The following is a 17,120-nucleotide window of genomic DNA, read 5'->3' on the forward strand; positions in this document are numbered from 1 at the left end:
GTAAGTCAACTACCCTGGCCAGCAAGATCTCCGGATCTGTCCCCCATTGAGCATGTTTGGGACTGGATGAAGCGTCGTCTCACGCGGTCTGCACGTCCGGCACGAACGCTGGTCCAACTGAGGCGCCAGGTGGAAATGGCATGGCAAGCCGTTCCACAGGACTACATCCAGCATCTCTACGATCGTCTCCATGGGAGAATAGCAGCCTGCATTGCTGCGAAAGGTGGATATACACTGTGCTAGTGCCGACATTGTGCATGCTCTGTTGCCTGTGTCTATGTGCCTGTGGTTCTGTCAGTGTGATCATGTGATGTATCTGACCCCAGGAATGTGTCAATAAAGTTTCCCCTTCCTGGAACAATGAATTCACGGTGTTCTTATTTCAATTTCCAGGAGTGTATTTTCATGCTTGATCTGCGTACATTTTTTGACGGGCTATCCACTGGGCTATCTTACCATTAAATCTGAGGGGGAATGTGACTGGGAGTTTCCCTTGTTAGGTTACAGCAGCTGTAACTAGAACAGCTGCAAGTTAATGATTGTGATATTTTACATTAGGTATATTTTTTAAGGTTTCGTACCGCAGTCGATAGAAACAGAACTCTTGTATGATCACTGTTGTCCGCCTGTCTCTCTATCTGACTGTTAAAAACGCTTTTTCTCGGGAACTGATTGAGGAATCAAGTTGAAATTCATGTTACGTACTAAAGTTATGGTCCCTTCGCTTCGTATAAAACTGAAGCTTGTGAGTCACTGCACTTCAAAGATACGGCCATTTATGTCACATATTTTGATATACGCGAAGTCTCTGATCAAAACTTACAGCACTCCCCGTTGGTCCAGAAACACGAAATTTGGAAAGAAGCGAAGTGTGACAGTGCAAATAAAGGAAAAAATCCCATAATGGTCAGTTCGTAATCTTATCACAAGAAAGAAATGTTTGGTCACTTGTAATCAGTCTGTCTATCCTTTCGTTTGTCTGTTAAGACCCTTTTTTCTCAGGAACGGGCGGATGTATCAAGTTATAATTTACTAACGCCAATGTTTCCTTAGCGGTGTAATAAATCTAAGCTTTATATGTCAACTGAAGGTGTAGAGGGGGAGAAAGGTAAGGGAAGGGACAATAACTGTCAGGTGAATTGGGACATTACGCGGAACGAGTGAAAATATGTACTGGATCGGGATTCGAACCCGAGAGCTCCTTACTTGGCAGGCGCGATAACCACTGCGCCATAGCGTTAGCACACATACACGGACTATCACGACACGCCGCACGGCCGACCCCACCTTTCCGCAGCCCCTGTCTATTTCTTCTATGCTCGCTACTCTAAGATTCCCACAGGCGGTCGGACGTACGTGGGCATCCGAACTGAAGACGATGGATCCATTGCCTACCTGGGCGTGTATCAGTTATGTGAACGCGTGGTTTCTGTTATTTCGGACATGTCTGAAAGGACAGACACCACGCATTCTTATAAAATCTAAGCTTCAAAGTCAGTGCAATCACAAGATACGGCCTTTTATGTCAGATATTTTGGTATTCGCAGACTCACTCATGAAAGCCTACAGGGCACTTCCTATCGACCCAGAATCATGAAATCTGACAAGAAGCAATGTTTCATAGTACAAGTAAATGAAAAAATACAGAGAATTGTTAATTTGTAATGCATCATACTAAAGAGCTTGTTTTGTCATTTGTTATCCGACTTCATACGTAAAATTAAAACATTCTCGAAAGTCTTGGAATACCGAGGACGGATATCTTGCCAGTATCAAGGTCGATAACAGGCAAAAATCGTCGAGATTCTCGATTCTCCGGACGGATGATTTGTCTGTATATATAATTAAGTTCGTACGGAACCCCTTGTGCTCAAGTCCTACTAACACCTGGCCAATTTTTGTTCCATGTGTTCATTGTGAGGAGATCCTCAAAGATGTAGAACATGTCACAAAATCACAATAATTGAATGGTTCAAATGGCTCTGAGCACTATGGGACTTAACTGCTGTGGTCATCAGTCCCCTAGAACTTAGAACTACTTAAACCTAACTAACCTAAGGACATGACACACATCCATGCCCGAGGCAGGATTCGAACCTGCGACCGTAGCGGTCACCCGGTTCCAGACTGTAGCGCCTAGAACCGCACGGCCACTCCGGCCGGCTCACAATAATTAATAAACGTTTATAAAAAAACAGGGATGTATTGATGTTCCTTCCACATATCCTAAGTGGAATGGTCCTCATGGGTGTAACGTTTAAAAACATTTTCTTTCTGGGGCATAACAAACTTTTCACAAATACATAAATGTATCTGCACTGAGATACATAATGCACGCGTGGCTAAAGGTAGTAGTTTGCAACACTTATTTACATTGGTCACATCACTAAACGGAATATGTACACAAGTAATATTTTGGTGTTACTTATAATATATACATCAATTAATTATACTTAGAAAGTAGTGCAGAATATTCGGGACGCCCTCCTCCAGCTACAGACTTGGGAAGGAGGTGTCTTCCAGCAGGGTGCCAGGATACATGAGAATTGCAGCGAACGAAAGGGGGAATTTAGGGGCCCAGGAGGCGTCTTGTGATGCTCGATTACTCCACTCTCCGTGCTTGCCAACGCTTCGCTGTTGAGGTAGCGAGTCATGCGATAGTTGGGAAGAAGGGAGTGACATACAATAAGCTGCGTCTGGTAAAGCCCACAGTGCGGCCGTGGCATACCTCTCTCCAGCCACGAAGACGAGATGAAGTTTTCCTTACTCGTCTCCGAACACCCCACAGCATGACGCACGGCTTCGTGCTCCAGGACCCTTCCTCGTATGTTGGTTGGAGCGCACAGATCACTTTTAGCCGTATTTTACTAGACAGTTTTTTATCTTCAGATCAGTAAATAGCGGCTGATATGCCGACACGTCTGACCTAAGCTATCACTGACAGTCAAACGAATGTCCTTAGAGTTTTAAGGTTTTGTGCTACGTACAAATTGTTTCCTAAAATTTAGAGAGATGTTCTTGATGTATTAACAAGGTGAATGGCTCACCAGTCCGGCACCGCACTGCTGCTACGGTCGCAGGTTCGAATCTTTCATCGGGCATGGATGTGTGTGTTGTCCTTAGGTTAGTTAGGTTGAAGTACGAGGCCTGTTCAGAAAGTAAGCTCCGATTGATTGCCAAATTGAAACCACAGTGAACATCAGAAATGTTTTACTTGTAACAATTAGCTACACCTTTCAGCTACTTCTCTACGTAGTCGCCGTTCTGACTTAGACTTTTGTCATAGCGTTGTACCAACTTTTCAATAGCCTCATCATAGAAGGCAGCCGCCAGTGCTTTCCGCCAATTCCCCACGCTGGCCTACACCTCGTTGTCTGTGTCAAAATGTTGTCTTCAAAGACAGCGGTTCATGTGACCAGAGATGAAACTCAGGGGGAGACAATTGCGGACTGTATTGTGGGTAATCTCACATTTCCAGTTGAAAACGATGCAGGAGCATCTTCATTGCCCCTGCAGAATGCGGCTGAGAATTGTCTTGAAGAAGAAACAGCACGACAGTTATGTAATGTTAGCTGCATAGCTTCAGGCGAAATTTCTCACCAGGCCCTCGTACTTGGCGGCAGACACTATTTTCTAGACATCTTTACGCACTCACTGCGAGCTCAGAAATGAGAAGAGCGACGTGATGCTAACTGGGGTTATACTAGAGACACTACCCAACACATCTGTGCAAAGCTTTATCGGATTTTCATAGTCGTTTCCATTTCGCGACCGATCGGAGCTTACTTTCTGAACGCCCCTCGTAGTTATAAGTCTAGGGGACTGATGACCTCAGACGTTAAGCCCCATAGTACTTGGAGCCATTTGCATTTGAATGGATCACCATTTTTTTTTTGTAAGTGTTCAGCCAATGACATTTCCCCATGCTGCTGTTTTAGCTTTTGTCTCGTCATTCTGTTTTTCTTTCATTTTTAAGGTATTTTACACACTAGCTCACCTACGGTTTTTCTAATTGGTCAGCCAGTCACATTTCCCTGTGCTGTTATTTTAACTCCTCTTCCGTTTTACTGTGTTTCTTCTTCTTTTCTCCGTTGACTCAAGGCTTGCGAGATAGAGTGATTGTGTAGATCAACGAGAGTGAGGTAGGAGTAAGTGAGTAGTGATCGTCATTTTTTAGGTGTACCGCTCATGGTGCGGTGACGATTTTAGCTATTTGATCCACATTCGTTTCAATTCATCTTTGTAAGGACGATGATAACCTCGCTGTTGAGCACCCATAAACTCCATACACAGTCAAGCGCGCGCGCACACACACACACACACACAGAGCGGCTGTATGTTGTTATAAGAAAGGATAGCAACACAGCAACCAATATAGTCGTTTGGTTATATTTTCTGCTGGGAGTTTGTTGGATTATAACTCAATCAAATGCACTGAAGATGGCTATTTTTATTGGAAATGTGGATATGCAAGAATAATAAAAAACGAATGAGATTGCCACTGATTGCTGTGTTCCTATCCTTCCTAATAATCTTATGGCTGATGACACGTTTGAAAATGTGTCTCTTTGACTAACAGGCAATTTTCTGGCCTATAGCTAGTGACTTTAAATCATTGTCTAGATTATTCCCATTTTCAGTATTAATAGCATGAGCAGAGAGCTACATCATTTATGAACAATTTCATTAGCGAATAAATGTGTTGAGAAGCAGCAGTTTGTATACGCAGTTCTTGAACAGGGCTCTGCAAGACGTTCTTGAATTTACAGCACAAATAATTTCTGTTATTCGCTTTTGGATTCGGAACTTTAACCTGGATGAGTTACCTCAAAAATTGTTTCCGCGTGACATTATTGAATGCAAACAGCCAACTTTTTATTTTCAAAATTGTTTGTGTTGATAGCACATTTATTAAATGATGTACGTTTATGAAGGTGCGATCGAGACAAATAAATGTTGTATTGAAAAGTAAGATTACGGACTCCACAAACTTGTGCATGTCAGCTCTTGTATAACTTCTTATTTTTATACCAGCATCGTCTCACAACACCCGCATTGCAAATAAAGGTTTGTTAATTTTTTCTTTAGCAGTTCTATGGTATACTCAGCAGTTCTCGTACGTGTGGAATTTTATGTGTTATTATTAACTTGTGCTGGCATATGTTGGACAGTGCAGGAAAAGTGTTGTAACGGCGTTGTCTGCCGTAACTAATGTCCCTGACTTTATCTGTGAATGTTATCTGACAGGTCTCACTTCCTAGTCACATAGTAAGAGCGAGCCGGCCGGTGTGGTCGAGCGGTTCTAGGCGCTTCAGTCTACGGTCGCAGGTTCGAATCCCGCCTTGGGCATGGATGTGTGTTAGGTTTAAGTAGTTCTAAGTTCTAGGGGACTGATGACCTCAGATGTTAAGTCCCATAGTGCTCAGAGCCATTTGAACCATTTAGTGAGAGACTCGTTTCCTTAAGGAAAACCACAATAAAATTTAATTTGTATTTTTTCACGGAGATTTTAACCGACGTCCCTCGAAATACGAATCTCGTGTTGTCCAACCATTACATCAACTAAGTCTGTTCCAGTTCACATCAGAGAAATTCTCGTTAGATGATCATATAAGAAACAAACTACACTGAAGAGCCGAAGAAACTGGTACACCTGTTAATATAGTGTAGGGTCACAAGAAACTGGTACACCTGCCTGTTATCGTGTAGGGCATCCTCGAGCGCGCAGAAGCACCACCACACGACGTGGCATGGACCCGAGTAATGGCTGAAGTAGTGCTGGAGGGAACTGACACCATGAATCCTGCAGAGCTGTCCATAAATTCGTAAGAGTACGAGGAGGTTGAGATCTCTTCTGAACAGCACCTTGCAAGACATCCCAGATATATTCCATAATGATCATGTCTAGGGAGTTTGGTGGTGAGCGGAACTGTTTAAACTCAGAACAGTATTCCTAGAGCCACTCTGTAGCAGTTCTGGAAGTGTGGGGTATCGCATTGTCCTGCTGGAATTGCCCACGACCGACGGAATGCACAATGGACATGAACGGATGCAGGTGATCAGACGGATGCCTACGTACGTGTCACCTGTCAGAGTCGTGTCTACACGAATCAGAGGTCCCATATCACTCCAACTGCTCACGACCCACACCATTACAGAGCCTCCACCAGCCTGACGGTTCCCTGCTGACGTGCAGGGTCCACGGATTGATGAGGTATCTCTATACCCTACTCGTCCATCCGCTCGATACAATTTCAAACGAGACTCGTCCGACCAGCCAGCATGTTTCCAGTCATCAACAGTCCAATGTCATTGCTGACGGGCCCAGGCGAGGAGTAAAGCTTTGTGTGGTGCAGTCATCAAGGGTACACGAGTGGACCTTCGGCTCCGAAAGCCCATATCGATGATGTTTCATTGAGTGGTTCGTACGGTGACTCCTGTTGATGGCCCAGCATTGAAAACTGCAACAATTTGCGGAACGGTTGCACGTATGTCACGTTGAACGGCTCTCTTCAGTCGTCGTTGGTCCCGTTCTTGCAGGATCTTTTTCCGGCAGCACCGGTGTCGGAGATTTGGTGTTTTACCGGATTCTTGATATTCAGGGTACACTCGTGAAATGGTCTTACTGGAAAATCCCTACTTCATCGCTACCTCGGAGATGCCGTGTTCCATAGCTCGTGCGCCGACTATAACACTACGTTCAAACTCACTTAAATCTCGATAACCTGCCCTTGTAGCAGCAGTGATCGATCTAACAACTGCACCAGACACTTGTTGTCTTATACAGGCGTTGCCGACCGCAGCGCCGTATTTTGTCGTTTTACATAACTCTGTATTTGTATACGCATGCCTAAACCAATTTCCTTGGCGCTTCAGTGTATAAGGACAGGGCTTGAGTAAGGGTAAGGGCTAATTTGGGGAAATTTTGCGTAAATTTCGTGCTAACTTCAGATGCTAGGTTACACACATCAATTCACACTAGGACCAGTGCGCAACAGCGCGTGGTGAGAAGGCAGTACAGTTCAGGGTTTCCTGCACACGCAGTTCTGCTGTGGCACGGATAACAGGCGCATCACAGTGTGGGAGCGAAATGGCACCGCAGCTGGAATCGCACTCCAAAGTATACTGGGCAGTGCGAGTCGTGTGGGCAAAAACATACAAATTGCACACAGATTTTCCGTGTAATTCTGGCGGTGTACGAACGAAATGCAATGCTGCGTCCTTGCGCAATGAAATGGTGCCAACAATTTGACCATGGCCGCACTGACGTGTATGATGTAGTTCTGGAAGTCCAAATATTAATCCATGCGATTCCCGTTTTTTCAGCAAACCGAAAGACCAAGGGAGGGAGGTGGGGGGAGGGGGAGAGAGAGAGATTTTTTCAACGATGAGGACGTTCACACAGCGCTTCTCGAATACTCCGTAACAAAGGAGCGGGTTTCTATCGTCGAGGAACTGAACGATTGGTTGTTTACAGAGACTAGGTGACTATTTTGAAAAACAATGTCATGTATCTGTCACTCTCATGTGTAGCGCAGCATTCAGTAGAGCTACTTGCCCTTCCATAATACTGCGTAACTTGCTTTTTGAAGTGCCCTCGCAGATTTTTACCCGCGACTCCTCTGTAATATGAATTCATGTTGATAAAACGATCGTTCTGGACACTGCTATCATTTTAGGCAATAGCCCGGAGGGAAATTTCACGCAAACTTCGGAACACAGAATATCTAAAAAAACAAATCACTACATTTAATAAAAGAAGGCATCGAACGATGGGTTGATGTAGTTAGACAACTTTGTCATTTTCACTCTCCAGCAGCGTGTGGAATTTCTTGGCCGATTAAAACTGTGTGCCGGACTGAGGCTGAAACTCGGGAACTTTACCTTTCGCAAAGGTAGTACCGGAAGTAAAGCTGTGAGGACACGTCCTTAGTCGTGCTCGAGTATCTCAGTTGCTAGAGCACTTACCTACGAGACAAAAAAGCTCCCGGATTCGTGTCCTTGCCTATTAGAGAGTTTTGATCTGCTAGAAAGTTTCAAATAACTTTTACATCACCGCAATTCTGAGGTGATGACGTGAGCCCAATTTTGTTATGTGAGAACTCTTAAAGTTTTATTCATCATGTCTACATAATTATTTTTCAACATAGCCACACTGGCGAGGAACGCTCTTCTCCCAGCGAGAGACCAGTTTGTTGGTAACGTCACAGTAGAATGTCTAACTTTGTTGACAGCAAAAACCTCACCTTCGCTTGCACCTCTTCATCACGATCAAAGAGAAGACCTTGAAGGTATCATTTTAAGTGTCAGAAACAGATGAAACTGACATTTGATTTTGTGGCCGTCTGTTGTTGTTAGCCGACATCATGTTGGTCTTCGATGCGCGTTCCTCTTCAAGGAATTGCGCACCATTGTAGATATCTTGACATTACAAGTACTTCTCATCGTAAAACGTAGGCATTTCTTTATGAATACCTTTGAGCCATGATATTTGCTCGAAAACATTTGTTCAACAAAGTTCTACTCGAAGGCTGTATGTGGCAGATAATCTTCTTGCAATTGCAGTTTCAATATTGCAAAGATCGATTGCCTAGTGTGTGTGTGCGAAATCTTATGGGACTTAACTGCTAAGGTCATCAGTCCGTAAGCTTACACACAACTTAAGCTAAATTATCCTAGGGACAAACACACACACCCATGCCCGAGGGAGGACTCGAATCTCCGCCGGGACCAGCCGCACAGTCCATGACTGCAGCGCCTTAGACCGCTCAGCTAATCCCAAGCGGCGATTGCCTAGTGTCGAATATCAATTGGCATCAGTAGGACGATTATGACGCGGCATTTGTCCAAATGTATTATTCTTTTAAAAATACAACATGTTTCGGCAAGACGTCATCGCTTTTTAAACTTCTATAAACAAGGAAAACACAATCATTATTTTGCAGTATTTTACATACTGCCATACATGTAATGGAAATCTGTCTATGCTGTTGATTTAGTGTAACGCATCTTAAAATTGTTTTAATTAGGCACAGGCAAAAATAAGCAAGCAGCAAACACATACGACTTTCCATTACATATACTATGGTTTAAACTTCGTAATTACTGATGACTCTTAATACTCTAACAGGGCTCTGTTTACTAACGAGAATCAACTGTTTTTCACTTCGCAAGGATTGTAATATCTTGTTAAGTATTCATCCATCACTGCCAACCATTAATATGTAACTGTCAACTCAAAAACTTTTGAAACATTGTATATCTATGTTACAGCAAAATCTAAAAACAATCTTAGACCTATGTTACAATGTTTTCATCTTTTCACATTTGACGGACTGTAACATTCACTGATGTCATTTCACGCATCTCTTGAGAACCAATCAAATCATTACGACTAACGCTTGATCCACGTTCTAAAATGTGCTCACTATATTCGACTTATATTACAAACTAGAGACATAAAAACTTAATTATTACTAACGAGATTAGGTAGGTGGCTGCTTTTCACAAGAACATCACTGAAGTGGTCGTGTCCCGGTCCATCAGAGAGTTTTGATCTGCTAGAAAGTTTCAAATAACTTTTACTTCACCACAATTCTGAGGTGTTGGCGTAATGCGCCCTCTGGAGCCCTGGAATAGTATGCTGAAAAGTAATACCTACGATTTTGTTCTGTGAGAACTCTTAAAACTTTATTCATCATGTCTACATATTTACTTCTCAACATAGCCCCACTGCCGAGGAACTCTCTTCTCTCAGCGAGGGACCAGTTTGTTGATAACATCACCGTAGAATGTCTGACTTTGTTGACGGAGCCACAACCTCACTTCTGCTTGCGCCGCTTCATCACTATCAAAGAGAAGACCTCGAAGGTATTCTTTAAGTACCAGAAACAGATGAAAACTCGGATGGGGTCAAGTCGGGACTGTACGAAGGATGATCGATGACAATGAATCCAAGGCGTCGGAGTGTTTCAGGTGTCGAGTGTGGTCGGGCATTGTCATACTAAAGGGGAAGGTGCTCCATTTGTGGACAAATTCTTCAAAATTGTGCTTTCAGAAACTCGACTGCAGTACGCTTGTTTCTTACGCACCGATTTAGATACGTTACATACCGTCATGCTACACGCAGAAATCGGGAGCCCTATAGCGGCAGAGGTAGTAACTTGTGTGAGCGAAACGGCAAATGAGTTAAAAAATTTCAGAGGAGTTAAATTTCAGAGTGCCCTCGTGATAACAATGTCAGGATAAAAAGTGATCCAAAACTATAACAGAGGGAGAAACACAATTACATCGTTCAAAAAAGATCTTCCTCACGACCAGTAAGGCTTAGAAAAGAACGGGGAGGATATGCAATGTCCCCCAGCTGAAATGCTAAATTCTCACTGGTTAGCAGCCGACATAGATGATCATCAAAGTAAAACGATAGACAGAAAAGGTGAATATTTAAAGGGGGTAGGACGTCAAACGGGCCGACTTGGAGCAGGAGAGGCATCTCAGGACATTTTAATTTCCAGTGGCTATACTTTTACAAACAAATTCATAAATCATGCACAGATGGTGCGTTTTGCTAGCTGAGAAGTTCTTGAGAAGCGCCAGCCAAACGCAAGGAGGCCATCTCCCAACGCTACCTACAGTTGATAAAGTTTTCAGTATTTTGTAACATTAAATTCCTGTTTTCTTATGTTGTAAGGGGTTCACCACCCTGCCGGAGCAAATGTAATCTCGATGTATTGCTCACTTTCTAGAACGACAATTTACAGGCGCTGCCAGAGACATAAAATATCTTTGCCCCTGTTAAAAGAGAGTTGCAGTAGAGTCGTAGGTCAGAGAAGTCTCTGCGACAGTTGCAGTCGCTCGCTGCTACAGTGTAGTTGTAGACTGTCGCTGGTACAGCGCAGTTTATAGCTAGTAGTTGTTAAAATCACAGTGCAGAACAAGTTGTAAAATTTTATTATATGGAACTGAATAATAATTGTGATCAGCCGCAGAGCTAAACGATACCATGGAATGAGATGATGATGAGAAAATGAATAATTGTTAATATAATGAAAACTCAACAGTGTAATTAAGTGAACCATCTATCGTAAGGTAAATTTTATTATTTTTCTTGGCATGAGCGTAGTTAAGTCACTTGTCTGAGATGTTAATATGAGTTTGTTTCAATCTTTTCTTTTGTGATTCGTCAGCACCAGTTGACCCAGATTTGTAATATAGTCAATTTTCCCGTGTAATGGATTGTAGATCTTTACCAATAACGTAAAAAAATTTTCAGAATATAATTGTTTTTACCAGTCCAATATAAAAGTATAATTTCCCCTTAAGTCATTGCCAGTCCAGATCCAGTCATTTATCTAAATTAAAATATCCCAGAATTTTTGTCACATCATAGTCATGTATTCTTTAGTAATCAGACGACCATCTGTTCAACTGTGTCACTAAGTAAAGTCAGTTTTTCTAGTAATTCAGATTTCAGACAAATGTTGTCCAGTATTAGTAGATAGACCATCATTGCACTAAGCTGTGCCATTTACGAGCAGATATATAGATAGCGTTATCCGGCGACACCGTCACGAGGTAAAAATTTTTCAGTTTATTTCTCACGGACAGATTCAGACTGATTTCACAGGGCCGTGGCGTAGCGCTGCTTCCGTCAAAATTTATCAGTTTTTCATGAGTTAAGATTTATCAGTTTTCATACGTCAGAACTTAATTATCCAAATTTCATTATTTTATATGTTTTTATTTCATAATATATTTTTTATTTACAATTTCTGTCAGCCTTGTCTCGAGCTTAAGCTTCCCCCTTCTAAATTTGAATTGTAGTCGTTGCTGAAAGACTCTAATGTATTGCACGAGTCCTTGAACATGATATTGCTGTTACGCCCCCCTCACTCAGCCAGCATCACACACGTTGTATACAACGACCTTCGACGCTTCCCACTGCATCTTCCGTCTCCTTGTGTCGTGGCTAATTTTCATACCACAATGAGTCAGTCGTCCTCTCCTTAGTTCATTGATATTCTCGCCACTAGTCATCCACACCAACCGCACAACACTTTCACCTGAGTTTATAACTCAAAACCGAGTGAGGTGGCGCATTCGGAAAGCCCAGCATTCACATCCTTGTTTGACCGCTGTAATGTTCCCTCCTGGATTTTTATTTACTGGGTTTACTTGAGAATTAACATTCTTCAGCTTTACTTCTTCTTTCTTGACCATTCCCTTAGATGCAGCAATAGAAGACTTCCTCTCCTGACTGAACTATTCTTGCTGAAAGGAAATGTCACAAAACAACTGCTGCTTTTCTTTAATAAATGTTCGGACACTCTTCATACACATATTGCTCGCGCCAATGCATCGATAGTATTTGCGCGTGTATCTTTTCTTAACTGGAGAGAACGTGTTTACTTTCTGGGCCCACAGGGGGCAGCCAATCCAATGTTGACATTATCCGAGTTCGCCGGCACCGTCGTGGCCCTATCACCAGTGACGGACCGAGCGTGGTACAATGCGACGTGACTCTGTGCTGTGTCGGAGTGCGCAAGTTCCCCCTGGTGCCCTTCTGTTTCGGGTGTTCCTGCAGTCCAGGCCTGGCTGGTAACTTAGAAGGGGACTGCTCATATTTGTCATCACCGATTTCCTGCAAATCTGTGGCATACGTGCAGGTTGGCCAGAAATGAAACTGATAGAAGTGGGAGCTTCAGCTGACCAAGTGTTCAGAAAAAAATAGCTTTTTTGGTGCTTTTCGGGCGCCACCTCACTCGGTTTTGAGTTATAAACTCAGGTGAAAGTGTTGTGCGGTTGGTGTGGATGACTAGTGGCGAGAATATCAATGAACTAAGGAGAGGACGACTGACTCATTGTGGTATGAAAATTAGCCACGCACAAGGAGACGGAAGATGCAGTGGGAAGCGTCGACGGTCGTTGTATACAGCGTGTGTGATGCTGGCTGAGTGAGGGGGGCGTAACAGCAATATCATGTTCAAGGACTCGTGCAATACATTAGAGTCTTTCAGCAACGACTACAATTCAAATTTAGAAGGGGGAAGCTTAAGCTCGAGACAAGGCTGACAGAAATTGTAAATAAAAAATATATTATGAAATAAAAACATATAAAATAATGAAATTTGGATAATTAAGTTCTGACGTATGAAAACTGATAAATCTTAACTCACGAAAAACTGATAAATTTTGACGTAAGCAGCGCTACGCCGTGGCCCTGTGAAATCAGTCTGAATCTGTCCGTGAGAAATAAACTGAAAAATTTTTACCTCGTGACGGTGTCGCCGGATAACGCTATCTATATATCTGCTCGTAAATGGCACAGCTTAGTGCAATGATGGTCTATCTACTAATACTGGACAACATTTGTCTGAAATCTGAATTACTAGAAAAACTGACTTTACTTAGTGACACAGTTGAACAGATGGTCGTCTGATTACTAAAGAATACATGACTATGATGTGACAAAAATTCTGGGATATTTTAATTTAGATAAATGACTGGATCTGGACTGACAATGACTTAAGGGGGAAATTATACCTTTATATTTGACTGGTAAAAACAATTATATTCTGATAATTTTTTTATGTTATTGGTAAAGATCTACAATCCATTACACGGGAAAATTGACTATATTACAAACCTGGGTCAACTGGTGCTGACGAATCACGAAAGAAAAGATTGAAACAAACTCATATTAACATCTCAGACAAGTGACTTAACTACGCTCATGCCAAGAAAAATAATAAAATTTACCTTACGATAGATGGTTCACTTAATTACACTGTTGATTTTTCATTATATTAACAATTATTCATTTTCTCATCATCATCTCATTCCATGGTATCGTTTAGCTCTGCGGCTGATCACAATTATTATTCAGTTCCATATAATAAAATTTTACAATTTGTTCTGTACTGTGATTTTAACAACTACTAGCTATAAACTGCGCTGTACCAGCGACAGTCTACAACTACACTGTAGCAGCGAGCGACTGCAACTGTCGCAGAGACTTCTCTGACCTACGACTCTACTGCAACTCTCTTTTAACAGGGGCAAAGTTATTTTATGTCTCTGGCAGCGCCTGTGAATTGTCGTTCTAGAAAGTGAGCAATACATCGAGATTACATTTGCTCCGGCAGGGTGGTGAACCCCTTACAACATAAGAAAACAGGAATTTAATGTTACAAAATACTGAAAACTTTATCAACTGTAGGTAGCGTTGGGAGATGGCCTCCTTGCGTTTGGCTGGCGCTTCTCAAGAACTTCTCAGCTAGCAAAACGCACCATCTGTGCATGATTTATGAATTTGTTTGTAAAAGTATAGCCACTGGAAATTAAAATGTCCTGAGATGCCTCTCCTGCTCCAAGTCGGCCCGTTTGACGTCCTACCCCCTTTAAATATTCACCTTTTCTGTCTATCGTTTTACTTTGATGATCATCTATGTCGGCTGCTAACCAGTGAGAATTTAGCATTTCAGCTGGGGGACATTGCATATCCTCCCCGTTCTTTTCTAAGCCTTACTGGTCGTGAGGAAGATCTTTTTTGAACGATGTAATTGTGTTTCTCCCTCTGTTATAGTTTTGGATCACTTTTTATCCTGACATTGTTATCACGAGGGCACTCTGAAATTTAACTCCTCTGAAATTTTTTAACTCATTTGCCGTTTCGCTCACACGTTTCGAGAGGTGACAGTATGGAACAAAACAATAAAAAAATCCCCAGTAAACACAGGCTCTAATATGCTATAAACGCTTGTTCATCTTCGCTACTACGAAACACATCTCCTACTGCAAGCTCTTTGCTATTAGGAATGACCCACAGAGTGCACTAAACAAACGAGAATACATTATTCCGTTACCGTGAAGCAGTAGGGTTTCTAATATAATCTGCTTGCTATTACATACAATGTGTTCAATATTGTGCCGACTCATAGCGAGCTATGCTTCTGTCCGAAGTCTTAGGGAATCACGCACTCTATGGAAAACTCTGGGTTGGTAACGGAAACGCTTTCAGGCACTAACGACGCGTTTCTGTACATTTTTGTACATCATTAATTGTACTCTCATTCACGAAAGATTTCAAGCGTATCCAAAATCAAAAATCCAAGGGATTAAGATCGAGGGAACAAGCTGACCAAAGTACTGGACATTCCTGACCAATCCATTGCTCATTTCTGTCTGTGTGATGCGTTCTTGGACGTTTCGGGGAAAACTGGCCTGTACTTCATCATGCGTGAACCATATCTCAACCTTTGTTGTAGTGGTACCTCCTCTGGCAGGAAAGATTAGTCTTTTGATAGGAACTGACGGTACATTGCACCTCTTTGGTAGTAGACCTATACAGGGTGTTACAAAAAGGTACGGCCAAACTTTCAGGAAACATTCCTCACACGCAAAGAAAGAAAATGCGTTATGTGGACCGGAAACGCTTACTTTCCATGTTAGAGCTCATTTTATTACTTCTCTTCAAATCACATTAATCATCGAATGGAAACACACAGCAACAGAACGTACTAACGTGACTTCAAACACTTTGTTACATGGAATGTTCAAAATGTCCTCCGTTAGCGAGGATACATGCATCCACTCTCCGTCGCATGGAATCCCTGATGCGCTGATGCAGCCCTGGAGAATGGCGAATTGTATCACAGCCGTCCACAATATGAGCACGAAGAGTCTCTATATTTGGTACCGGGGTTGCGTAGACAAGAGCTTTCAAATGCCCCCATAAATGAAAGTCAAGAGGGTTGAGGTCAGGAGAGCGTGGAGGCCATGGAATTGGTCCGCCTCTACCAATCCATCGGTCACCGAATCTGTTGTTGAGAAGCGTACGAACACTTCGACTGAAATGTGCAGGAGCTCCATCGTGCATGAACCACATGTTGTGTCGTACTTGTAAAGGCACATGTTCTAGCAGCACAGGTAGAGTATCCCGTATGAAATCATGATAACGTGCTCCATTGAGCGTAGGTGGACGAAACTAAAATGAGCTCTGACATGGAAATTAAGCGTTTCCGGACACATGTCCACATAACATCTTTTCTTTATTTGTGTGTGAGGAATGTTTCCTGAAAGTTTGGCCGTACCTTTTTGTAACACCCTGTATAAGGTCCTGTTAGTCCTCGTCAATAATTCCTGGCTATACATTATTTGGGAATCTGCGCTGACACCTTGCTCCTCCATCTGCGAGTGAATTTGCATCAGCCCACACATATTGATGATGGAAATTGAAAATCCGATCTCACCAGCATCGTCTGTGAACAATATCTTTCTTGCGAATAGTGGAAATTCATCACATTTAGCAAAAGCCATTGGGCAAACGGCACTCTGGCAGGCTGATCTTGTGGCTGAAGGGCTTGGAACTTCTGTACTTGACATGAGGGTTGTCCAGACTAGAGAATGCTAAAATTCTACTTGTACTAGTTGAAGTGGTTCCCTTCGAATATGCTAATTAAATTTCCTGTTCCTGTGTATCATTAAGTCCAAACAAAAGGATCGAAGTCAAAGGGGGTAAAAAAGGAGAACATACTATTGCTTTCATTTTTAATTGGAGTTCTTTTAGTTACTTATTTATTTTCAATTTGAATAAAATAGCCAGCCGCGTGTGGCCGAGCGGTTCTAGGCGCTTTAGTCCGGAACCGCGTGACTGTTACGGTCGCAGGTTCGAACCCTACCTCGGGCATGGATGTGTGTGATATCCTTAGGTTAATTAGGTTTAAGTAGTTCTAAGACTAGGGAAATGATAACCTCAAATGTTAAGTCCCATAGTGCTCAGAGCCATTCGAACCATTTATGAATAAAGTTAACTTCACTGACTTCATTAATTTGTGTCAAAATTAAATTCAGGGCAAAATGGGCATTGTTGGTTGCCGCCGTGCTTGGTGTCGAATAACCGTGTGCGTAGTTAATGTTCACATAAAATAAATTAGTCTGTAAAAAGTTAAACGGACTTCGGGTTAAGACGCAGATTTGAATATCAAAAGATAAAATAACTAACGATAGATTGCTTATGGCGCTCGATCATTGCCTCACCAAGCAAATTGCTTCCATCCTAATTTGAACGGCCAGAAGTGTTTTTGATGATACTACCACCATTTGACTGTAATATTTTTTAT

Source organism: Schistocerca nitens, chromosome 7, assembly GCF_023898315.1.
Source record: "Schistocerca nitens isolate TAMUIC-IGC-003100 chromosome 7, iqSchNite1.1, whole genome shotgun sequence".
In the NCBI taxonomy this organism is placed as follows: Eukaryota; Metazoa; Arthropoda; class Insecta; order Orthoptera; family Acrididae; genus Schistocerca; species Schistocerca nitens.